At 37.7% G+C, this 27,503-nt stretch overlaps 1 pseudogene; it reads right to left on the bottom strand.

The window, feature by feature from the left end:
• Positions 1 to 2,533: 2,533 nt before the first annotated feature.
• On the bottom strand, positions 2,534 to 23,019 carry LOC124983441 (C-type lectin domain family 4 member A-like; annotated as a pseudogene).
• Between the last annotated feature and the right edge of the window lie 4,484 nt (positions 23,020 to 27,503).

The raw sequence follows: 27,503 nt of genomic DNA, 5'->3' as shown, positions 1-27,503 counted from the left end.
TGTTTGGACGATCTATCCAGTGGTGAGAGAGGTGTGTTAAAATCGCCTAGTATTATTGTGTTGTGGTCTATTTGATTTCTGGAATTGAGAAGGATTTGTTTGACGTACGTGGATGAGCCAATGTTCGGGGCATAGATATTTATGATTGTTATGTCTTGCTGATTTATGCTTCCCTTAAGCAGCATGTAATGTCCTTCTTTATCCCTTCTGACTAGTTTTGGTTTGAAGTCCACATTATCTGAGATGAGGATGGATACTCCAGCTTTTTTGCTGTGTCCGTGTGCATGGTATGTTTTTCCCCATCCTTTCACCTTTAGTCTATGGGTGTCTCTTTCTATGAGATGTGTCTCTTGCAGGCAGCATATTGTTGGATTTTTCTTTTTAATCCAATCTGCCAGTCTGTGTCTTTTGATTGATGAATTCAGGCCATTAACATTCAGGGTTATTATTGTGATATGATTTGTATTCCCAGTCAATTGACTCATATTTGTTTTTGACATGATTTGGTTTCTCCTTTATTTGGCTATTCCTTTAGGCTAGCGCCTCCTGTTGCTGATTTGCATCGTTGTTTTTCATCTCTTCCTCATGGAATATTTTGCTGAGAATGTTCTGTAATGCTGGCTTTCTTTTTGTAAATTCCTTTAGCTTTTGTTTATCATGGAAGGATCTTATTTCATCATCAAATTTGAAGGTAAGTTTTGCTGGGTATAAGATTCTTGGTTGGCATCCATTTTCTTTCAGGGCTTGGTATATGTTGTTCCAGGCCCTTCTAGCTTTTAGGGTCTGGATTGAAAAATCTGCTGATATTCTTATTGGTTTCCCTCTGAATGTAATTTGATTCTTTTCTCTCGCGGCCTTTAAAATTCTGTCTTTATTTTGTATGTTAGGTATTTTCATAATAATGTGCCTTGGTGTGGGTCTGTTGTAATTTTGTATGTTTGGAGTTCTATAAGCCTCTTGTACTTGGTTTTCCATTTCGTTCTTCAGATTTGGGAAATTTTCTGTTATTATTTCATTGAATAGATTGTTCATTCCTTTGGTTTGTTTCTCTAAGCCTTCCTCAATCCCAATAATTCTCAAATTTAGCCTTTTCATGATATCCCATAGTTCTTGGAGATTCTGTTCATGATTTCTTACCATCTTCTCTGTTTGTTCCACTTTGTTTTCAAGGTTAAATATTTTGTCTTCAATGTCTGAGGTTCTGTCTTCCAGGTGTTCTATCCTATTGGTTATGCTTTCTATGGAGTTTTTAACTTGGTTTATTGTTTCCTTCATTTCAAGGATTTCAGTTTGGTTTTTTTTCAGTATCTCTAACTCTTTATTGAAATGATCTCTTGCTTCCCGTATTTGGTCTTTTAACTGTTGATTGGTGCGATCATTTAATGCCTGCATTTGCTCTTTCATCTCCTCCTTCAATGCCTGCATTTGCTCTTTCATCTCCTCATTAGCTTCCCTGATCGTTTTAATTACGTACATTCTGAACTCCCTTTCTGACATTTCTTCTGCTCTGCTGTCATTGGGTTTTATTGATGTAGTATCTAGGTTTGTTTGGGACATTTTCTTCCCTTGTTTTCTCATAATGGTCAGTTGTCAGTGGGACCCTGAGATATTGCAGTTTTCCACTATTGGCTTATAGTGTCCCAGTAGATTTCCAGTGTATCACCTCCCAGCCTTCAGTAGCCTGATGTCTTGGAGGAATCTGATAAAGCAGCTCATTCGAAGAATACTGCCCCTAGCCCCCTACTGGTTCCACGTTTTGGAACTGGTTCTGTGCGGAAATGCTCTCACTGTGGGCCTGCACTGTGCAGCTGGCCGTGTGGGAAGAGCCCACTGCCGGAGTGTGGAAGACTACCTTGGGAAGACTCAAGCTGCCCTGCCCGGCTCTGCTAAGCCACCTCTATCTGGGCCTGCCACCCGGGCTGAGCTTTACCCAGTGGGCAGACTCACCCGTGGCTCCACTTCAGTCCGAGTCTCTCAATGCCTCCCCTTCTTAACTCCTGGGTTCTGGAGCGACCGGGGGTGCAGTCTCCCTCTAGGCCGCCATCTTGGATCGCCCCGTGAAGAGAGCCCGCAGCCGGAGTGGGCAGAGCCGCCTGAAGAGGTCTCCGGCTGCCCTGTCCTTATCCCTGAGTCTGATTGCAGAACGAGGTTCTCCGCTGGTTCTTTGCAGGAGTACACTGCACTGCAGCAGCTCCGGGACTCGGAGCGTGCTCTGTTCAGACAGGCTCTCACTAGCGGGCCAGTTCCGTTCCGAGAACCTGGAGAAGCTGGCTGTGTGGGCGGGGCCCACCGCCGGAGTGCGCAGGACTGCCTGTGGATGGCTCTAGCTGCCCTGCCCGGCTCCGATAAGCCACCTCTATCTGGGCCTGCCACCCGGGCCGAGCTTTACCCAGTGGGCAGACTCACCCGTGGCTCCACTTCAGTCCGAGTCTCTCAATGCCTCCCCTTCTTAACTCCTGGGTTCTGGAGCGACCGGGGGTGCAGTCTCCCTCTAGGCCGCCATCTTGGATCGCCCCCATGAAAAATGTTTGATTCATAAGTAGATCTTCATCATTTCACAAACTAATCTTTGAGGTAAATTACAAATATTATTATTCCATCCCCATTGTGTATGCTGTCTACGATAATTTAGAATAACACAATGCTCTCCACCATAACTGGGCTCACCTGGATGCCAGAATCTGAAACAGAGAAAAAGAATGAGTCTTCTAAGTCTATTTTAAAGGGTTACAGAGAGTTATGGGGCAGAGGCTGGGGTGGAACTTTGCAGAAGTCAGGGTCAGATATGCCCAGATCAACCCTTTGGCACTTCTCACGCAGTTTCTCTTTCACCAACAGCTCTGTCATTTCCCTTGAAAACTGTGCCCACATCACTCATATTTTCTCATACCTTATTGAATTAAACATTTTATCAAAATTTACCCAGAGGCTTCCTCTAAACATAGGTCCTGTCACCAGGGGACTGACAATCTGTGGGATTTTCTTATATGATGATGAAAAGTCACCATGGTCCCATGTATCAATATAGTTCTTTTTCCCTTTTTGAATGGGATGACTTGGGATTCTGAAGAAATACTTAAATCTCTAGATATACTTATTTCTGTTTTCTTGGACAAATAATTTAATTTCTTAGAGTCTCAGTTTACCCATCTAAAAACTGGACCAGAGTAACAGCACTGTATTTTCTCAAAGAAGATATAAGGATCAAAGGTGAAAGGATACTAAAGCGCTTAAATGCTTTTAATGATTACATAAATATGAGATATTGTAACAACATCTAAATTTAGTATTTTTGCTTTATGACAAATATCAAATCACAAGAATATGTAATGATCTTTAAAAACATGGATTTTAATTATAGAGAATAAATAGAGATTTTTAAAGCAAAATGGAATCCACCTGGTTCTAAAGACCATTGTTGGGTGACCTTAGCTGAACTGTCTATACTCTCCAAACTCAAGTTCCTCATTTCCATAGTAAGAAAAATAACATGGGTCTCTTAGGGTTCTTGTGATGATTTGATAAGGTAATAAAATTTCTTAACCCTGTGTGCAACAGTGCAAGAGTGAGCTATTATAGTTTCAGAACTGATGCTGGAACGACGCGTTCCCTTCTGCCCGCAGAGAGAGACACGACACACTGGTTGTTCGTCAGAGCTCTTTATTGTTCCTCTTCTTCCTCTTTCTCCTTTCTCCTCCCTCTCTTACAAGGAAGTCATGGCCATTATATATGAATCATGAGCCAATCAGGTTACAGAGCATGTGGGGAGAGCATGATAACAATGTAATACAATAAGGGCAACAAGAGGGCACGCAGCGAGCATGAGTCACCTTGTCCAATCAGAGCAGTCCATTCTGGCACTGGTTTAGTGCCGGGCCAACTTCCTTAAGCAGTGTTAGCTGTTTGTTGCAAACCAGGGGCCCCTCAGTGCCAGACTAGGGTGGGGTCCTCGATGTTGCAAACTGGGCCGGCTCAGTGCCAGACTAGGGTGGGGTCCGCGGTACCCCGACACTGGAACACTCTAAACTTCCTGCATGATCCAGAACCCAGGATTTCTTTATCTAATTCTATACTCACGTGGCACTTTGGTTGTATGGTGTCTGATCAACCCATGGCCAGTGTCCTTGACCCTCTGGATCTGACAGCCCCACATAATAAGCAACATTTGTATCCATATTCTGAGTGATGAAATCCTAAAGGAAAAGAAAAAGAAAAGAAGTCATAGACTTTAGATACTCAGTTGGAACTGAGTATTTTTTTAATTGGCCAAATCATGCTATGTACAGGTATGAATATAATAGAATTACTCTCATGTGTAAATTAATTCACCAACAAAAATACTTTAAAAATAATTTTGGTGATTTATTTCTTCTTTATTATTTTAATTGTAAAGTCTGTCAGATAATGTGATAATTTTTTATTGTAAACAAATGGGGTACAACTTGTTTCTCTGTTTGTAATGTGAAAATTAGATACATAAACACACTGCATAATGATCAAATGGGGTAGTTAACATTTTCATCCCTTTATTTTTTTAAAACTTTTTTTTTTTTTTTTTTTTTTTGTGGTGCTGGGGATTGAACCCAGGGCCTTGTGCTTGCAAGGTGAGCACTCTACCAACTGAGCTATCTCCCCAACCCTAAAACTTTTTATTAACAACTAAAACTCATACATATTTAAAGGCACACTGTGATTTTTCAACTGAATTCTTCATGGTCATACAGAAATGAAAAGAAAAAGAGATGATTCCGGAATATCCAGATGGGGACCACAGAAGTACAGGTCCTTGAGCAAGGCAGGATCAAAGACATTACCCATGAGCTTTAATTTCATTAAATATGGAAGCAATTCCTATCTACAATCATAATGAATTCTCATCTCAAATTCACTTTCCCTCTTTTCTTCACTTAAAGAGCATTCTTCAAAGTTGTGCATAAGAAAATTTTTACAAATTTTATCATTTTCCTTTCATAAAGTCATAGATTTCTTTTTTTTTTTTTTTTTGTACCAGAAATTGAACCCAGGGGTGCTTGACCACTGAGCCACATCACCAACACTTTTTTATATTTTATTGAGAGAAAGGGTCTCACTAAGTTGCAGAGATGACTTTGTACTCACAATCTTCCTGCCTCTGCCTTCCCACCAGCTGGGATTACAAGTATGCACCTCACACCTGGCACTTCATACATTCTTAAAATTTCATTCCTGATTGTTGACTCTGATACTTTATGATTTAACTTTGCCGGTTCCCGTTAATTCTCCTCTCTGTTACGCAGTTGATAACTCATAAAACACTTACATATTGAAATAACTAACTGCTCTTATAGGCAGAAACATTTTCATCCTTCCACTAAACCCCAGATCTCACATTTTGAATGCCACAATTTCTTTGGGGGTAGGTTAGCTACACTGAAGGTACAGGTGTGGAATGTGAAGGATGAGAGAGGGAGCCCCTCCTGTCTGTCTTATTGAAAGTCTTCTGCCACAGCATCAATATCCCTTCTTGTCAAAGATGTGTACAAAAATCAGACAGGCTCATGACTCCATTGTCTCCTAAAAAGTACCTGCTCTTCCTTGCTGTTGATCACCACCAGATGAGCCTCCATTCTAGAACAGTTCTCCTGACTCTCATTCCAAGATTTTGCTTCAGTAGAAATAAAGTAACAACTGGAACTAAATGATTTCCAATTCTTTGGGCAACAGCTCCAAACTTTTCCTTTATTGGGAAGAAGAGCATATAGGTGCAATAAATGAAAATTTATTTTTAAAGTGTGTGTATTATTAAATTTACAGACCAGTGGAAACCACATGAAATTTGCAACTCCCATATTCACCCAGATACAGCAAGGAAACCCCTTTCCTTGGGGCCAAGGAGCCAAGTCTGCCTCGCCCAGGCAATAAATTGTCAGGGCCCCTTTCTCCTGCTGGAGTGGTATCAGGAAAAACCTGCTAAAATATAATGTTTATATAAGACGCAGACTCCAAAACCTCAATACAAAAATGTCCAAGTTTCAACAGAAAATAATTATTCATACAAGGACCAGGAAGTTCTCAAATTTAGTAAAAAATGATAATCAATATACACACACAAAAAAATAGATAACAAACATGTTAGAATTATCTGACAAAAATTTCAAAGCAACCATGATAAAAATGTATCAACAAACTTCAAAGGAAAAGCCTTAAGCAACTTAGAGAGTGCCTCTCTCAAAATAAAAAATAAAAAGGCTCAGTAGTTTAGTGCTCTTGGGTTCAATCCCAGTACGCTCCCCCTGCCCACCAAAAAAAAAAAAAAAGACACAAAAGAAATTCTAGACTCAACAAAGAAACAGAAGATGTAAAAAATACAAATTTTATCACTGAAAAATATAATAACTTTTTAACAGATTAGCAGACTGCCTTTGAGTTCAATCTTCCCAGCTGAGTCTTCAGCTGCAAATTACCCAGACCAATTTGGACTTATCAAGCCCCCTCGATTGCATCAGCCAAGTTCTTAAAATAAATATCCTAATGAACACAGAGCATGACTCCTCTGTCCTAAAATATTAGCTACACTTAGCAAAGTCCAAGTGAACTCTATAGTGTGGGAATATGAGAGGGAGAAGAGACTTTACAATGGAGAAATCTGACAAATACTACCTCAGGTGATCAAGTTCAGTATCAATAGTCAAAAAGCACTTTGATAATACATATCCTTAAAATGATGTGATGAAAATAGGATTTTACATCTGTGACCTTCCTCCCTAAATCAAATAATCACCATATAACCATCAGAAAAACTTCAACTTTTTTTTTTTTTTTTTTTTTGGTGGTGCTGGGCATTGAACCCAGGACCTTGTGCTTGCAAGGCAAGCACTTTACCAACTGAGCTATCTCCTGGGCCCAAAACTTCAACTTTTAATACAGGGACAACCAATAACATATAGAACGGTATTCCCCAAAATTGTCAGTCATCAAAAACAGGGAAGTCCTGAAAAACTATCATAGCAAAGAGGAACCTAAAGAGACATGACAACTAAATGTAATGTGGGGGACTGCATGGGACTCTAGTACAGAAAAAGAATAGTAGCTGAAAATTGGGAAAATCAAGAACTTTGGGCTAGGGAGGTGGCTCAGTGATGGAGACTTTCCTAGCATCTGTGAAGCCCTGAGTTCAATTCCTAGTGCTAAAGGGGAAAAAATCATGAATTTAGTGATAATACATCAATATTGGTTCATTTGTTGTAACAAATGTCCTTACTTATGTAATAGCCTAATAATAATGGACACTATATGTGCAACTTAGGGTTAAAATAGGATATTTTAACATTATCTGCTCAATATTTCTGTAAATGTTTAAAATGTTTTTAAAATAGCCTATTTGGATGTAAAAATTCAATTTACAATTATATTCATCATCATTTTTATCAAATTGTTATGACTGGGCTGGGGAGATAGCTCAGTCGGTAGAGTGCTTGCCTTGTAAGCACAAGGCCCTGGGTTCGATCCCCAGCACCCAAGGAAAAAAAAATTGTTATGACTGATATGAGAGAAAAAGAATAACTTTGCACAGAAACCTCAAAGAAGTAAATCTGAAGAATAGAAATATATACTTTTTCACAATCAAGCCTTGCACAGAAAACTTTAAATATAAGAATTTCAGGTGTTCTTTATTGTACACTTGTAGCTTAGGATGATCATGGACTCCACTTCTTAGTGTAATCTACCTGGAAATCATAAATAGTGATTTGGAATCCTTACATACCACAGTCAGCAACTAAACTCTAGACACATTAAATTTTACCTTCTATGGTTCAATTGGTTTTTACACACTCCAAATTTGTGTAAATTGGGTTCTTCATAGAAATTGTATATTTCTTTTCTTCAAGTAGCTGAGAATATTTTTTAAAGAAAACTGGAAAATAGAACAAAAAGCAATCATTTTTCTGGTAGCATTAGGTCATTGCTCTTTACTCTCGCTTTCACATTCTGCACAGAAACAAAATCCACAAATGTCCGATTACCTGATTGGACAGAGCCTGACAGGAAAACTTTCCCCATGACCCCACAGTCAATGGAATCCTAGTCCTACTGCTTTTGAAATATTAGGTATCTCCAGGAAGAGCTGAAAGATGAGGAGTTGAAAGAGGACATGACAGTTCCATCATAATGGAATCCAAAGGAACGTATCCACAGTCTCCTTCAATACTTAACCTAAGATGCAAACAAAGGTCAAATCTGTGGGAAGGGAGTTCAAATAAATGCATTTAAGAAAGTTCACAGCATGGAACTTTGGGAGAAGGAGAAATTTGCTAATTCTAAGCAGTTCTGGGTTACCTTAAATAACAGAAAATGTTTTTAGAAATCCCAAGATTAATCAAGAAGACATTTTTCTCCTCTTCTTCTGTCCTTTAACTGTCTCCATGGCAACTGGCTCTAACTCCTAAGTGCACCGTGTCTCTCTCAAATTGAAACTCACCTCACTCCCTAGAAAATGAATTTTCTCTCTTTCCCCCTCACCCTCTTTGTTCCTTGACCCACCTCATTCTGGCTTTGGCTTTTACCATTTCACTAAACCCATCCTCAAAATGGATCATCAGTAACACCCCTGGACCACTAATTAGTCGTCTTTCCAAAGGACTTGTAATTCTTCACACAGTTCTTTCTCCTTCACTCTTGGGACAGCATTCTTTCCTGTTTCTGCCTCACATTTCTAAAAACTGCCTCTTCTTTTATATTTTTTTAGTTGTCAATGGATCTTTATTTTATTTACTTATATGGGGTGCTGAGAATCGAACCCAGTGCTTCACACATGCTAGGCAAGTTCTCTGCTGCCACTAAGCCACAACCCTAGACCCAACTTTGCTTCTTTTATGCTTTCATAAGTTCCTCTTCCTTCATCCACCTTTTAAAATATAGTGGTCTCTGAACAGACCCTTCACAGAAGATATACAATTGATCAACAAATATATGAAAAAATGTTCAACATCTCCAGCAATCAGAGAAATTCAAATCAAAACTACTCTAAGAGGGCTGGGGAGATAGCTCAGCTGGTAGAGTGCTTGCCTCACAAGCACAAGGCCCTGAGTTCCATCCCCAGTACCGCAAAAAAAAAAAAAAAAAAAAAAAAAAAAAAAAAAACTACTCTAAGATTTTGTCTCACTCCAGTCAGAAAGGCAATTATCAAGAATACAATTAACAACAGAGAAACAACATGTATCCCATTTGTTTACAATAAAAAAAAAGAATACAATTAACAATAGGTGTTGGCAAGGATGTGGGGGAAAAGGTATACTCAACCATTGCTGGTGGGACTGCAAATTGGTGCAACCACTCTGGAAAGCAGTATGGAGATTCCTTAGAAAACTTGGAATGGAACCACCATTTGACCCAGCCATCCACTTCTAGGTTTTATACCCAAAGGACTTAAAATTAGCATACTACACTGACACAGTCACATCCCTGATTATAGCAGCTCAATTCCCAATAGCTAAAATATGGAACGAACCTCAATGCCCTTCAACAAATGGATAGATAAAGAAACTATGGTGTATATACGCAATTGAATATTACTTAGCCATAAATAAGAATGAAATTATGGCATTTGCAGGTAAATGGACGGAGTTGGAGAATATCATGCTAAGTGAAATAAACCAATCCAAAAAAAACAAAGGCTGAATGTTTTCTTTGTTATGCAGATGATGATCCATAATGGGGTGGGTAGGGTAGAATGGAGGAACTTTGATTTGGGTAGAGGGAAGTGAGGGGAGAGGAGGGGGCTTGGGTGGGAAGGATGGTGAAATGAGATGGATATTATCACCCTATGTACATGTATGATTGCACTAACGGTGTGACTATGCGTCGTGTGCAGAGAAAAGAGTAGTTGTGCTCCATTTTTGTACAATGAGTTGAAAAGCATTCTGCTGTCATGTATAACTAATTAGAACTAATAAAAATAAAATAGTGTTCTCCAGAGTTTCATCCCTGTCCCTACTCTATACAAATCCTCTTTCAGAGTCATCTTTCATACATTCCGTGGTGTTACCAGCTGCCTGAATGTGAATGACTTCCAAACCTCAAACCTCACTCCTGAAATCCAGACAAATCTTCCTCCTATGAGTTTTTGAGGTTCAGCTCAATGTGTCCAAAACTTAAACCATCTTCTTCCAACCAAACCCGCTAGTCATGCTATGTTGTCTACCTTTTGGAATGACTTCATTATTGCTGAGTTTACCAGGTCAGAATATTAGACTCACATTTAACTTCTCTGGGTCCCTTAATCACCAGATATAAATATTCATCAAGCCTTGGCCTCCTTGATTATATCTTCTGCATCATTCAAAGCTAATTCCTCTTCTCTTTCTTCACTAACTGTATCCTTGGATCCGACTCTCAATGTGCCCCAACAGAATTATCCATTAGCCCAACTTTGTGCTTTTAAACCCATTGTGACAGCTTTGTAAATACAAACTTTCCATAATTATATCAATTCCTTGCTCAGAATTTTTTCAGTAGATTACCATGACTGTGACACTATCAAATGAAAAAAATGAAAAAATGTCCTCAATGTTCCACCCTCCCTGCATTCACACCGGTTTGCACTATCACTTTGCAGCTTCTCCAATCAAGAAGTAGGGTGTCATTCTCCATCACTTGAATCTGAGCTGCCTTTAAACCTTTCTTTGACCAATAGAATGTGCAAAAGAAACTCTGCTAGTTCCAAATTAAAACTTCAATGTGCTTGGCCTCCTTCCTCCTCAGTTTGGGAAGTTTGCAAGTGGACATGTGAACAAACCCAGTCTAGACTGATGAACGATGACAGAAATCTGGTGAAACTGTCCCTGTCATTCCACTTGACATCCTCTCTCTCAGAAGCCAAGTTGCCTGTAACTGGTATCTGACATCATATGCATGAATGAGTTCAACTAGGAAACTTTCAGCTCAGACCATTCTAAGTTGCCAAGCCTCAGAAATGAAAGTAAAATATACAGTTTTAGACTATAAATTTTAGACTGGTTTCTAAAGCAGCAAAAGATACTTTGTAAAATAATCTTTAGGAAAAAAAAATCCAAATTCTTTCTAATCCTACACAACACTCTTTGTAATCTGAGTCCTACTCATGTCTGCCACCTTCAACTTTGTTTCAAATTTCTTCATTTAACTCTTTAGGTTCCAGTACTTTACACTTACATTTCCCCCAAATTATTCCATGATGTCATATGTCTATGCCATTCTTGGTACACATACCTCTAGATGTCACCTCCTACAGGAAGTCTATCTCAGCCTCCTACGCTCACTTCTTACCTGCCCAACACTTCCTGTTGTAATATTGTAAGCACTGGTTTATTTGACTATTCTCTTAATCTCTTAAGACCAGGGCTTATGGCTGGCTCTTTCTGTGTCTCTAACAGTGTCTGACAAATTGCCATTGCTATTTATTGAATGATCAAATGAAATAAAATATCTATCCAAAAAATATACTAAGCTTTATGATTTAAATTTTTGATAAATTCTGAAAGTCAGGATATGCAGTGATCCAACTGTTTCCTAAATTGGCTTTTAGACATCACACAGTTTTGTGCAGGACGAAAAAATAATTAGAAGGAAATTCATTGGAAAACTCTTCTTGGAATATTTCTTCCCATCTCTTTGTTCACCTGATCACCCCAAAATGTGTTTGCACTCTCAAAAAGGACTGGTCTTATAAATTTTACTAAGGAACTATAGTTTGTCCTCACACAGGGTGTAATATAGAGATAATGCCCCATAGATTTCACTCAACAACATCAACACATAAACACACATATATTCTTCAAATTTTCTAGTAAGAATGGATTTCAATATTTTTGCAAAAGAGTAACTAAATTCAATTAAAGAGCAACATTCCCAATGGATTCTTATGAATCATATCTCCTCAGGGGAAAAAAATTCTTTTCAGATGTCTGGATAAACTCATTGTGAAATATCAATTTTGAACGGGCATCTTCTCTTCATGAAAAGCAGATATTGTTCATAAATTTAGCTAGCATACTTACCACTAAAGGCAACAGACAGAAAGATTGTCTTTAGTAGGAAAAGTATCACTAATGAGGCAAGGAGCCATTTGGGAACACCTGCATTACTTTTGTGAACTGAAGGAAAAATCAAGTTAATTTCATCAGTAATAAGTTGTCATTATTTCCTCTTCTTCCTTCTCTTATTATTCTCCCTTTTCTCCCATGGACACACAATGACTAAAAACATTATTAGTATAATGACAATTGAAATATTATAATATTAGCAACAGGAAAAAATAATGATGCTCATTATAGAAAATTTGCAAAATACGTAAAAATGCAAAACCCAACCATTGAGAATAAAATTATTAATATTTTGCTATACATCCTTTCAGCAATCTTTTTCTCACTGATTCTTCCCATCATGCCAAAAGACATCTGATATGTCACTCAGAGTAGCAGACATGAGTTTATTAGAAAAGGGGGAAGATCAAAGCAGTAGGCGGTCTGGCAGAGGTTTCATACACCTGGAAGAGAATATCAAGATGCCATCGTTTACAAGCTAAGCGGCATGCTCAGCCCAGGCAGCCAGATTCTCCCCAAGAAATCTAGATAATCAAGACCAAGAAGAGAAAAACAGCACAGGATATTTAAAAACAGAAGAGAGGAGGTCACCAAGAAACATCAGCATGAGATTACGGATCGGTCACCTGTATTATCTGGGGGAATCAGTACTTGCATTATAATTTATTAATCCTTCACCTTTGCCAGATTTAAGCTAGGGATGTTCAAAGAAGGTTTGGCTAAACATGCTAACAAGAGAGAGCAGATCTATTCATGACAGGCATTTTGAGGTTCTGCGTTCTGACTTGGAACCACAGATGAGGTCGATACTTTTAGACTCGCTTTTAGAGATATGTGAAGCATACACACTTCAAAGGGAAATTTTTTTATCTTGTACATGATTTTTTTGATAGATTTATGTTGACACAATAGCATATAAACAAAAGTTGAACTTATTGGAATTACCTCATTATTCATCACTTCCAAACTTGAGGAAATCTATGCTCCAAAACTCCAAAAGTTTGCTTATGTCACTGACGGTGCTTGCAGTGAAGAGGATATCTTAAGGATGGAACTCACTATATTAAAGTCTTTAAAATGGGAACTTTGTCCTGTAACAATCATCTCCTGGTTAAATCTTTTTCTCCAAGCAGATGCTCTTAAATATGCTCCAAAATTCTGCCTCAGTATTCTCAGGAACCATTCATTCAAATAGCTCAGCTTTTCGATCTGTGTATTCTAGTCATTGACTCCTTAGAGTTCCAGTACAGGATACTGGCAGTTGCCTTGTGCCATTTTACCTCCATTGAAGTGGTTAACAAAACCTCCAGTTTGGAATGGGACTTCATCTCAGAATATGTACACTGGATGGTGCCTTTTGTCAGTGTAGTAAAAAGTACTAGTCCAGTGAAACTAAAGACTTTTAAGAAGATACCTACAGAAGACAGACATAATACCCAGACACATTCAAATTATTGAACTATGCTAGATGAAGTAAGTTATGTAAACACCCTCAGGAAAGGGGGACAGTTGCTACCAATGTGCAATGGGGGCATCATAACACTACTGAAGAGCACTGAAAAACCACCAGGAAAACACTAAAGGAGTTAACTTGGCAAACAAGTTGGAACTGAACAAGTATTGCTAGAATTTCATAAAACTGAACTAAAGTTTTTAAAGGAAAATAGTGCAATGTGTCCTTGGCAATTCAGAAGTTACACTGCCATTCTTTGATTAAAAAACCCCTTGAAATTGGCACTAAAAAGATATTCATTTCCTATATTAACTGTTAAAGAAGGCCAAACATGGTTACAAAGATGACTTCATTCACAAGTCTATTGGAGAGAAGCCGATTCCTGATTATTTTTGGATCCATGTTACTATGTTTATCTTGATAAACTAGGAATTTTATCATTGGAGTTTTGGACTACAAAAGCACTACCTTAAAGAGTACATTAAGTGATACTATATTTTGAATCTAGCTTTTAGATTCTCAAAATTCCTATACTCTTGACTCATGCAATTTGGTTCTTGAAAGTAAAATTTAAACTTGTTTACCAAGATTTAGTTTTGTAATAAGGTGACTAATTTATCTAAACCTATGATAGCAAACTATTACAAAACTTAAATTTTTTACAAATGGTGAGATTTAATGTTTTTGTTTTTGTTTTTTGGTTTTTGGTTTTTGGTTTTTTTGTTTGTTTGTTTGTTTGTTTTTGGCTAAAAAGTCTTTTAGAGGATCCAAGATAGCAGACTAGACGGAGGTTGCATTCCTTGTCATGTTGTAACTCGAGTTTCAAGCAGAGGATATCTGTTTCTCTATGAGGCAGTCTTTGCTGCTTATTGGTCCCCTGCTGTTTACCCCATTTGTCCACTACAATCACCTGCAGTCTGCCAGCATATTGACTACTTTTTGAGTGCAGATTGCTCACTGACTGGCACCTATCATTTGTCATTTGCCTGTTTGCCTGCCTCTTGCCTACCCATTGCCTGCCTTTCACCTACTTATCACCCACCCCTTGAGGTGCTGATTGTCCACTAGGAGCCTGCAGAACAACCACAGACTGACTGCAGACCACCAGCAGATCTCCAGATGCCTACTGTTGCGTGGAAGCCCACTGTCACAGTACCCACAGGTTTGGTTGCATGTGGCTGCTGACATTTTGAGATAACAATCAGGACCTGAAGAACCCCAGGCCAGACTGACCATGCCCCACATCCAGGACCCCTGGCCAACCACACCCATGTCCCAAACTTCAGCTCCCCAATTGCCAACACATTTGGAAGTCACTGTGGCCATCTTGAATTATCCTGGAAGTGGTAGCTCCCATCTTTAGGTGGAGCAAATCCCATCCTGAGATGCCTGCGTAAGACTGGAAGCTCATTATCACATACCTCTCATACATCAGGCTGCTGAAGAATGGGAGGTTTGAATAGTATATGACTGCTATAGTGCAGACATTTTTCTTTTTTTTTTCTTTTTGAAAATTTTTGTTTTTATTTCTTTATTTTCTTGTTCTCTCTATTTTCCTTTTGTTTACCTGTTTTCTCAGAGTCTCTTTTCCCTTTTCTCTTGCTAACAACCAACTTCATCTGAATACACTAACACTTTCTACAATCTAGAACTTCTATATACTCTTTTCTTATCCCAATAACAGTTACATCCTGCACCACTCCCCATCCTCTTTGTCCTCCACTAGAAACTGCAGACATCATTGCAATTATACTGTAGATAGTAATTGAGTTCATTCTCTCTGTTTATTATGACAATATTGTTAACATCTTCATAGGAGCTATTTGGTTTAGGGCTGCATATTGTCTGTACAGGGCACTGCTAATATTGATCTACCCCTCAAGGAGGAGGTTTTGGAAACCTATAGGTTCACTATACACCTATAGGGGGGAAATTGCAATATCCCAGATCTACACTGCTAGATTGGAGGATATGTGAACACCATGAAAACATAAGGGAAGAAAATGATCCAAACAAATCTAGATTCTATATTAATAAAATTCAGTGACTGCATTGTAGAAGAAATGTCAGAAAAGGAGTTCAGAATATACATAATTAAAATGATTCATGAAGCAAAGGATGAGATAAGAGAGAAAATGCAGGCAATGAATGATCACTCCAATAAACAGTTGAAAGAGCAACTGCAGGAAGCAAAAGATCATTTCAACAAAGACATAGAGATTCTCAAAAACAACCAAACAGAAATCCTTGAAGTGAAGGAAACAATAAACTACATAAAAAAAAAAAAAAACACCTCAGAGGAAAGCATCACCAACAGAATATATCACTTGGAAGACAGAACCTCAGACAATGAAGACAAAATATTTAATCTTGAAATTAAATTGAAAAACAGAGAAGAACGAAACCTCCAAGAACTACAGGACGTTGTGAAAAGACCAAATTTAAGAATTATCGGGATTGAGGAAGGCATAGAGATACAAACCAAAGGAATGAACAACCTATTCAATGAAATAATATCAGAAATTTTCCCAAACCTGAAGAATGAAATGGAAGGTCAAATACAAGAGGCTTAAAGAACAACAAATGCACAAAATCACAACAGATCCACACCAAGACACATTATAATGAAAATGCCTAACATTCAAAATAAGATAGAATTTTAAAGGCTGTGAGAGAAAAGCACCAGATTACATATAGGGGGAAACCAATACAAATATCAGCAGATTTCTCAACCCAGACCCTAAAAGAAAGAAGGTCCTGGAACAACATATTTCAAGCTCTAAAAGAACATGATAGCCAACCAAGAATCCTATACCCAGCAAAACTAACATTCAGATTTGAAGATGAAATAAAATCCTTCCATGATAAACAAAAGTTAAAAGAATTTACAAATAAAAAGCCTGCACTACAGAACATTCTCAGCAAAATATACCATGAGGAGGAAATGAAAAATAACAATGTAGGTCAGTAAAGGGAGGAACTACCTTAAAGGAAAAACCAATCAAAGGAGAAACTAGGTCAAGTTAAAAACCGAAAATAAGCTCAAATGACTAGGAATACAAATCATATCTCAATAATAACCCTGAATGTTAGTGAAAATTTCTCATCAATCAAAAGACATTGACTGGCAGATTGGATTAAAAAGAAAGACCCAACAATATGCTGCCTTCAAGAGAATCATCTCATACAAAAGGACATCCACAGACTAAAGGTGAAAGGACGGGAAAAAACCTACCACACACATGGACTCAGTAAAAAAGCGGGGGTTTCCATCCTTATATCAGATAAAGTGGACTTCGAGTCAAAGTTAGTCAGAAGGGTTAAAGAAGGACATTTCATACTCGCTTAAGGGAACCATAAATCAGGAAGACATAACAATCGTAAATATTTATGCCCCAAACGATGGTGTATCCACGCACATCAAACAAATCCTTCTCAATTCCAGGAATCAAATAGACACAACACAATAATTCTGGGTGACTTTAACACACCACTGTCACTGTTAGATAGATCTTCCAAACAAAAACTACAAAAAAAAAAAAAAAAACTACAAAAACTACTTTCAAACAAAAACAACAACAACAAAAAATCATACAAGTCAATAACACAATCAATAACTTAGACTTAAAGACATGTATAGAATATTCCATCCAACAAGTAAATACACTTTTTTCTCAGCAGCACATGGAACCTTCTCTAAAATAGACCACATATTATGCCACAAAGCAGCCCTTAGTAAATTCAAACAGAGACACTGCCTTGTGTTCTATCAGATCATAAGGAATGAAATTAGAAATCAATGACAAAGTGAAAAATAGAAATTACTCCAACAACTGGAGACTAAATAATATGCTATTGAATGAAGCATGGATAACAGAAAACATCAGGGAGGAGATAAAAAACTTCTTAGAGGTAAATGTGAATGATGTTACAACATATCAAAATCTCTGGGACACTATGAAAGCAGTACTAAGAGGAAAATTCATTGCATGGAGCACATTCAAGAAAAGAATAAAAAGCCAACAACTAAATGACCCAACTTTACATCTCAAAGCGCTAGAAACAGAAGAACAGATCAACACCAAAAGTAGTAGAAGACAGGAAATAATTAAAATCAGAGCTGAAATCAGTGAAATTGAAACAAAAGAAACAATTCAAAAAATTGACAAAACAAAAAGTTGATTCTTTGAAAAAGTAAACAAAATAGATAAACCCTTAGCCACACTAACAAAGAGAAGGAGAGAGAAAACTCAAATTACTAAAATTCATGGTGAAAAAGGAAATATCATGACAGACACCACTGAAATACATAACATAATGAGAAGTTACTTTGAAAATCTATACTCCAACAAAATAAAAAATATCAAAGACATCGACAAATTTCTAGAGACATATGATCCTCCCAAACTGAACCAGGAGGGCATACACAATTTAAACATCATTTCAAGCAATGAAGCAGAAGAAGCCATCAAAAGCCTACTAACCAAGAAAAACCCAGGACCAGACAGATTCTCAGCTGAGTTCTACAAGACCTTCAAAGAAGAACTCATTCCAATACTTCCCAAAGTATTCCAGGAAATATTGAAGGAGGGAACCCTACCAAACTCATTCTATGAAGCTAATATCATCCTCATACCCAAACCAGACAAAGACTCATCAAGGAAAGAAAATTTTAGACCAATATCTCTGATGAATATAGATGCAAAAATCCTTAAGAAACTTCTGGCAAATTGCATCCAAAAACATATTAAGAAGATAATGCACCACGATCAAGTGGAGTTCATCCCAGTGATGCAAGGTTGGTTCAACATCCAGAAATCAATAAATGTAATTCATCACATCAATAGACTTAAGGTTAAGTATCGTAAGATTATTTCAATTGATACATAGAAAGTATTTGACAAAATACAACACCCCTTCATGCTCAAAACACTAGAAAAAATAGGGATAGTAGGAAGATACCTCAACATTGTAAAGGCTATTTATGCTAAGCCCACGGCCAGCATCATTTGTAATGGAGAAAAACTGAAAGCATTCCCTTTAAAAACTGGAACAAGACAGGGATGCCCTCTTTCACCACTTCTATTTAACATCATCCTTGAAATGCTAGCCAGAGCAATTAGACAGACCCAAGAAATTAAAGGGATACGAATAGGAAAAGAAGAACTCAAGCTGTCACTTTTTACTGATGACATAATTCTATATTTAGAGGATCCAAAAAACTCCACAGGAAAACTTCTAGACCTCATAAATGAATTCAACCAAATAGCAGGATATAAAATCAACATGTATAAATCTAAAGCATTTTTGTTCATAAGCAATGAAACATCTAAAAGAGAAATGAAGAAAACAACTCCATTCACAATAGCCTCACAAAAAATAAAATACTTGAAATCAATCTAACCAAAGAGTGAAAGATCTCTACAATGAAAACTACAGAACATTAAAGAAAGAACTTGAAGAAGACCTTAGCAGATGGAAAGATCTCCCGTGTTCTTGGATAGGCAGAATTAATATTATCAAAATGGCCATTCCTTTCAAAAACAATACATATTTAATGCAATTCCAATTAAAATCCCAATGACATTTCTCATAGAAACAGAGAAAGCAATCATGAAATTCATCTGGAAGAACAAAAGACCCAGAATAACCAAAGCAATCCTGAACAGGAAGAGTGATGCAGCAGGTATCACAATACCAGACCTTAAACTCTACTATAGGGCAATAGTAACAAAAATGACTTGGTATTGGCATCAAAATAGACAGGTAGATCAGTGGTACAGGATAGAAGACACAGAGACATACCCACATAAGTACAGTAACTTCATACTAGACAAGGGTGCCAAAAACTTACAATGGAGAAAAGATAGCCTCTTCAACAAATGGTGCTGGGAAAACTGGAAATCCATATGCAGTAAAATGAAACTAAACACCTATCTCTCACCCTGTACAAAACTCAACTCAAAATGGATCAAGGATCTAGGAATTAGACCTGAGACCCTTCACCAAATAGAAGAAAAAGTAGGCCCAAATCTCTATCATGTTGGTTTAGGACCAAACTTCCTTAAAAAGACTCCCATAGCACAAGAAATAAAAGCAAGAATCGATAAATGGGATAGATTCAAACTAAAAGTTTTTTTCTCAGGACAGGAAACAATCAATAATGTGAAAAGAGAGCCTACAGAGTGGGAGAAAATCTTTTCCACACACACTTCAGACAGAGCACTCATCTCCAAAGTTTATAAAGAACTTAAAAAACTTTACACTAAAAATACAAAGAATCCAATTAATAAATGGACTAAGGAAATGGGCAGACACTTCACAGAAGAAGATATCTGGGTGATCAAAAAATATACGAAAAAGTGCTCATCATCCCTGGTAATTAGAGAAATGCAAATTAAAACCACCCTAAGATTTCATCTAACACCAATTAGAAAGGCTATTATCAAGAACACAAGAAATAATAAGTATTGGCGTGAATGTGGGGAAAGAGGCACACTCATACATTGCTGGTGGAGTTGCAAACTGGTGCAGCCACTCTGGAAAGCAATATGGAGATTCCTCAGAAAACATGGAATGGACTCACCATTTGACCCAGCTATCCCACTCCCCGGTTTATACCCAAAGGATTTAAAATCAGCATACTACAGTGATACAGCCACATCAATGTTCATATCTACTCAATTCACAATAACTAGATTGTGGAACCAACCTAGATGCCCTTCAACTGATGAATGGATAAAAAAACGGTAGTATATATTTACACAATGAAATATTACCCAGTCATAAAGATGAATAAAATTATGGCACTTGCTTCTAAATGGATGGATTTGGAGAATATCCTGCTAAGGGAAATAGGCCAAGCCCAAAAACCAAAGACTTAATGTTTTCTCTGATAAGTGGATGACAATATATAACAAGTGGGTGTCATGTGCGGGAAGAGAAGAATGAAGGAACTTGGGATGGTATAGAGGAAAATGGGTTAGTAGGGGGTGGGATATGGAAAGATAGTAGAATGAGACAGACAGTATTACCCTATGTATAGATATGATTACATGAATGTTGTGAATCTACATTGTGTAAAACCATAGAAATGAAAAGTTAAACCCCATTTGTGTACAATGAATCAAAATGCAGTCTATAAAAATTAAAAAAAATTAAAAATTAAGTGTGAAAAAAGTCTTTTTTTAATGGTTTCTTCTATTTATAACTCATTTATTTGCCTTACCACAATACCTTTTATCAGAAAGGCTTTGATGAACATGACAGGTTAAGCAACTCTAAATAGTGGGAGTACCAAAGAAATTAAAAATAACATAAATACTGTGGCTCCTACTTGGGGCTTTATCTTGACATACAGGTTGCTTTATAATGACCTTTTTATATATCACAATTTGGGTGCAAAACTTAAGTACCTTTTCAAACTATTTATATTAGAAAGTCACTTTATTACTCTAAGATATCCCTAAGGAATTTTTTTTTAATTTTGTGTGACTAAGACTTTATGTTTGTAAAACTGTTAAGGTCTATTTTTAAATTCCTGCATTATGAGATAAGAACAGTGTCAAAGTGATAAATATTAGCACTTAAACTTCTATTTTCTTAAATCAGAAAAAATATTAAATGTATACCAACTTAAATCCATTTGTTAAAAAAAGACATAAGAACTTGCTGTATAAGACTAGCTACTACTTACCTTAAATTAACTTTTTTAAAAGACAAATTTCAGACTCAAAAAGTATATTTAATTACTAAAACAGAATCCTACATTGCTAGTTTACCACCAGACATGTGAATCTCTTCTCCTTTTGAAGAAACTATAAAATAAAGCTAGTGTTATAGTATGAAGTCTTTGGTATAGTTTTAAATTATTTGTTTCAGTATTGTCTGAAAATAAGACATCACTAAATGTGTTCATATGTATTATATAAATTTAATATTTTAATACTGTTTATTTTTAGCCCATTGTTTTAAAAAAATGTTTAAAAACTTTGAATAAAAAGGTAGGGAAAAGGAAAAGGGGGGCACTCTCATGGAAGAGTGATTACTCTCAGAGAGAAGAAGGACCATCCTTTCAGCAATTTTTGAAGAGTATATACATATATGCACCTCGTTCCATGTCACACATCACAAATACGAATTTCTGATCTATTTTCTTTTATACTGTTTTGTAAACTTTTTTTCATAACACCTTATTTTTTTAACAGTCTTTATTACGGTTTCATACTATTTCATTATATATTTAAATATTTTTTCCAGATTGCAACTTTAAGTATGCTACAGCAGATAAATCTTTATACTCATACCTCACATTTTTAGGATAAAGTAAGTCTTTTCCATCTCTGGTTAGAAACCATTTTCTGGACTGGGGGGATAGGTTAAATGGTATAGGGTTTTTGCCTAAGATGTGCAAGTCACCACCAAGGGAGGGGTGATCCATGAGGGCACCTTCCATCAAGATAAAATAAATAGCAACAATTTTCTTCATATTATGATATATTGTCAATTTCAAGGCAAAAAAACATGAAGATTTCCACTTTGGAAAAAAGCATATTTTATATGCATGTATACTTTTTATATATGTATATGTGTAAGAATATACAATAAAAGGCAAAGTATGATTTTTCTGTAAAACAGTAAAGACAGTATCATGAATCTTTTCTTTTCCACTTTACAACCCCTTAATGCCTAGCTACAGGCAACAATCACAGAGACTGATAGGTTTCCTGAAAACAACCGCTCTAGAGACCAGCGATTAGCATCATCTGCTTATAAACACTCCCTTCCTCCTTCACCTGACCATTAACTTTGACCACTGGAAAATTATTTTTACCTGCAGGAGAGTTTGAGTTGGTGCCTGAGGACTTGGGTTCATTTTTGAATCTCATTTCCATCTGAGTACTTTCCAAAGCCATATTCAGAAGAGATCTTCTTAGGGAGGGGGGCAAGAATGGAGGAAGGAAGGACTGTATAGAGGGAAAAGAGGGGTGGGAGGGGTGGGGGGGAAGGGAAAAAATAACAGAATGAATCAAACAACATTACCCTATGTAAATTTATGATTACACAAATGGTATGCCTTTACACCATGTACAGAGAAACAACATGTATCCCATTTGTTTACAATAAAAAAAATAAACCAGAAAAAAAATTATATGATCACCCCCCCCCAAAAAAAAAAAGAAGAGATCTTCTGCTTTCTTCAGAAAATTCAAGTCATCCCTTCCTCAAAATATCTTATACATGATGAAGGCTAGCCGGGGCAATTTAGTAATACCCTGTCTCAAGATAAAAAATAAAAAGGACTGGGGATGTAGCTCAGTGGCAGAGCAACCCTGGATTCAATCCCCAGTACCAAAAATTAAAATAAAATCTTATACATGAGATCCCAGAATGGTGGTCAAATACCCTATTACTCAACTAGATGAGAGCAGAATAAATAGGCACTTACCACTGAGAGATATTGTATAAGAATTAAAAACCATGTGAAGCCACTTGGTCCACAGAGGTACAATCTCCACAACCAGCACAGTGTGAATTATAACCCTTAAACAAACTAAACATAGCTAAGAAAATATAAGAAAAGCAAGAACTCAAATGGTGAGGGAAAGAAATAGGAAGAAAATGAAAAGAGGAACCAAGCAAGTTAGTCTAAGAACTTTGTTCTCTAAATATGCCAACCCAAATAAAATTTGTATGCTTCCACATGCAAGCATAACTTCTTATAAACCAATGAACCTGAGCAAACACTTGTTCATATTGCACTCACCTCATCATCTCTGGCTGATCGGGCAGCTTCTTGGTACTACATTTTAACAATAATTGCACCAATCTTAGGTGAAGGACTCCCCACGTTCAAGAATCAACTTATCTTAAGCATGGTTGGGAAGGCAAAGTTCAAATCTTATTCCTTCTGAAGAGGCTCCTCTGTTCTCTCTGCTGTTCATAATTAACTCTACCCTGAATCTCTGTTCATTTTGCTACTGGTCACCTCCAGAACACCTGAAAACAGCTCTCTTTATTAGGTGGTAGAGGAGAAACCACCTTTTATTGCACACTTCTCTCTCCTTTTACTCCCCACATCACCTCAACAAACAGCTCTAGAAGGTATATACAACTATTTTGAACAGCCGGGATGATTAAATAGAATTACGTGTAGAAGAGAATAAACTTAAACTGAATGCTAAATATTATTTTTTTCCAAAGGCCAAGAGGAAAAGACTCCAAAAATTAAATCTTTCATTTAGGACCTTTCCAGAGAACTGCTCTCAACCCTGCCCACATTCTCTGCCCTAAGCTCTCTCCAAATTATTCCCCCTCTTTTAACATCCCTCATCTGACACTTCCTTGTCCTACATAACTCACACATACACATAAGTGTGGATGCACACACACAAACACACACATTAACCTGTATATTTCCATTCCAGTTCTATATTTATTTCTGTCAAAATATGAAACATGAGGTCACAAAAATACCTCTAAATTCAATCAAATGCCATAGGTTTTTATTTCGCTTTCTAAATTTCTACATTTCTTACTCACTTTGTGACAGTTAGAAACCTGAGTTCATTTTCTTTAACTTTTTCACATATTTAGTTAACCTTCTTGATGTTACCAATCTCCCACTTTTGGTGCCAGTCCTCCCCCACTAATGTGGAGGTCCTCTCTGTCACGTCCTGCATGGAGGAGAAAAGGGTTAACTGCCAGAGGAGGATGTTGGCGGTTTTTCTATCTATTACTCAAAAAAATTATCTACTCAATAAACATACAAGAGTCAATACTCTTTTTATATGAGACAGGGCATAACGGGTGTGGCCATACCAGCTCTGGCCTCTTACAACAACGGAATTGCCCAACTCTCCTTTATTTATAATATAGAGGTAAAGGGGGCAAGGACTGGCAGGAGTTTCTTCTGTGATGGACAGGGTAGGGTAGAGTTAGGGGAGCCATCTTCTTAGGGGAAAATTCCAGAAGGAGACAGGGAACCACTCCCATGCAGTGCCACATGCTTCCTGGAAGTTCCTAGAAGCCAGGCCTCTGCGTTCCATGGCTCAACCTAGTCTGATTCTGCTAAATAAGGTCAGCTTCCCACACACTAAAACACCCTTCTCTCCTTCTATAGCATTTCTTTCCCAATCTAAGCCACTGCCCCCAGAACTCATGTTGTGCTTATTATAATGCTTGTGTATTCCCACACCTTACCAGTCAATGCCTCCCTCACTGAGAACATCCTCCTCACCTTGCTGAGGTTCTGAAACCCTGTGCTGAGCTACTCCTCCATAGAAAAACTCTTTGCTCTGCTCCTTGGGGGCCCTAACAGTCCACACAAGGTCCACCACAGGTAGAAGCCTTCCTTGCCATGTAAGTTTCTGACTCCCCACTCTGGGTTATCCCATCACATAGACAGCCTCTTCATCCTGTTCAGACTCTGAAATCCATACCAGGTCTACCTTCCACCTAGACAGTTGCCTCATCCTGCTTGGGATTGACACCCAATGTCAGATCCTACACCCCTCAACATTAATGCCTTTCTTACCTTGCTTAGGCAGTGATTTCCACACTGGTCTCTCTTCTACACAGATACCCTCCTTACCCAGCCTGGTCTTAGAAACCCACATCAAGTCTACCCTCTGCAAGGATACACTCCTCACCCCAGTTAGGCTCTGAATCCCAAACCACATTGGAGCTAATACTTAATAATAGTAATACTCCACCTCCCTAATTTCAGGGGAAATAGGATTACCTTTCTTCCCCATCCTAGGCAGTGTTGTCAGTCCTTGAGCACATACCCACTACAGGAACCAAGTAATTCAGACTTGGGGATGGCACCAGAAGATTTCAAATATGACTCTTCCAAATTCACAAGTCAATTACAACTCCAGACAGAACCCATAGAAAGTAACCTTCGAATCATCTCTTTAAAAACCCCCTTTTCCCCTTGATGGGCAGAATCACAGCCTCTGGGACAGGAGTCCCCTGTGCTTCTCCTTTACTAGCAAAGCAATAAATCTCTTTTTCCTTTTTGTCAAAACCATGTCTTCGTTATTGGATTGGCATTGGGGACAAAGACCAGGCTTTTGGTAACACTCCCACCCCACCTTACCACAAATACCTACCTTGCCCTGTCCCTTATTCAGTACTGAATGATGTAATAAGGAAAAGTTTGTAACAATGAAAAAAGGAGTTATAAGTTCTCTGCAATTATTGGACTTAACAAGTAGTTACTTGTGAAGAGGTATGTGTGCATGCATTCTCCTGCCAATAATAATTGCTGATATTCAGAGGCTATACCATGTAAGTTCTTTAAGCAAAATCTATTTCTAAAGTTTTCCCTCTCTCTCCATAGAATAAATGGATTAAACAGTGTCATAAACAATCAAAATCTGAGTCACTGTTTTTAGTCAGCACTTTTGTTGCTGTGACCAAAAGACCTGACAAGAACAATTTTAGAGGAGGAATAGTTATTTGATATTCACAGTTTCAGAAGTCTCAGTTCATAGGCAGCCAGCTCCATTGCTCTGAGTCCTAGTTGAGGCAGAAGAGTATGTGGAGGAAAACAGCTCAGAACATGTCACCAGGAAGCAGAGAAAGAATGAAAGAGAGTGTTTCCCTCAACAAGGACAAAATATATACCCCAAAGGCATGCCCCCAATGACCTACCTCCTCCAGCCACACCCTATGGTTATCATCCATTTTACCCATTCAGCAAGATTAATGCATTTATTAGGTCATTTTTACCTCAAAACTTTCTTGCATTGTCTAACACATGATCTCTGAACACCTCATACCTAAACCATAATAGTAGCTTACAACAACTAATAGCTGTTTCTCACTCACACTACATCTGGGCTACATAGAGTTGACTGTATCTCTGCTTAGTTTCTCTCCAATTTTTTTCTCATTCTGGAACCAAGGGTTACAGAGTAGTCGTTCCTTGGAAGATGAACCATGCCGTAGCATCCTCAATTTGGATTAAGTGTGCATTATATTCACTCTGATTCTATTGGCCAAAGAACACCTGGACAAACCTGTGAATGGGCAGAAAAATACACTCTACCTATAGGAAGATGTGTCAAGGAGATCAAAATTTAATCCTTTCAAAGAAGATGATATAAGTTCTTGGTAACGATAATACAATCTATACCCAAACTCTTTAAATTATTTAGCCAATAGACCTCAGGCAGTAATCATCAAAATGGGGCACCAGGTGGTATTAAAGAGGAATCACTAGAATACAAAGATAAAACACTAGACCTATTTATATTTACTTATAATTTTAAGGATAATAGGCTTTACTGATTTCTTATGGATTTAATATTATTTGCAGGTCATGTGTGCTATGGGACCTACCATGAGGGAGGAGTGGAAATTCCTGAGAAGTTGATAGTGTGCCTTTACTTGTTGATTTATTCTCTGAATGTTGCATCTTGTTGTAGCTTATCTGTGAAAGAAGAAATTTGTCTGGGCTTTATTCCAGTTGCTTAGAGATAGCCTTCTCTTGAGGGAATGGGGGTAACAGGGATTGAACCCAGGGGCTCTAGACCACTGAACCATATCCCCAGCCCTATTTTGTATTTTATTTAGAGACAGTCTCACCGAGTTTCTTAGCACCTTGCTTTTGCTGAGGCTGGCTTTGAACTCTCAATCCTCCTGCCTCAGCCTCCCGAGCCTCTGGGATTACAAGTGTGCACAGGTGAGATAGCATTTAACCCTTAGGAATTTCCTAAGGAATTACAGTGTCTTTGCTATTCAAAGTGGATCCTGATACTTTATGCTACTAAGGTCTCTTCATGGTGGGTCCTAGATAACTTAAGGTAATGAGATGATTCAGGCTAGTGGTTGGTCATGCTTAAAGATTAACCATGTTAGAGTATTGGGGCTTTGAGTCATGAGATATCAGCCCTGGCAGGTGGATTGAGCAATCATGCCCACATAATGAACCCCAATAAACTCTCTAAGCAGCAAAGTTCAGCAGGTTCCCCTGATTGGTG

This window comes from Sciurus carolinensis, chromosome 4 (assembly GCF_902686445.1).
Source record: "Sciurus carolinensis chromosome 4, mSciCar1.2, whole genome shotgun sequence".
Taxonomy (NCBI): Eukaryota; Metazoa; Chordata; class Mammalia; order Rodentia; family Sciuridae; genus Sciurus; species Sciurus carolinensis.
This window is presented reverse-complemented; position numbering and strand designations above follow the sequence as displayed.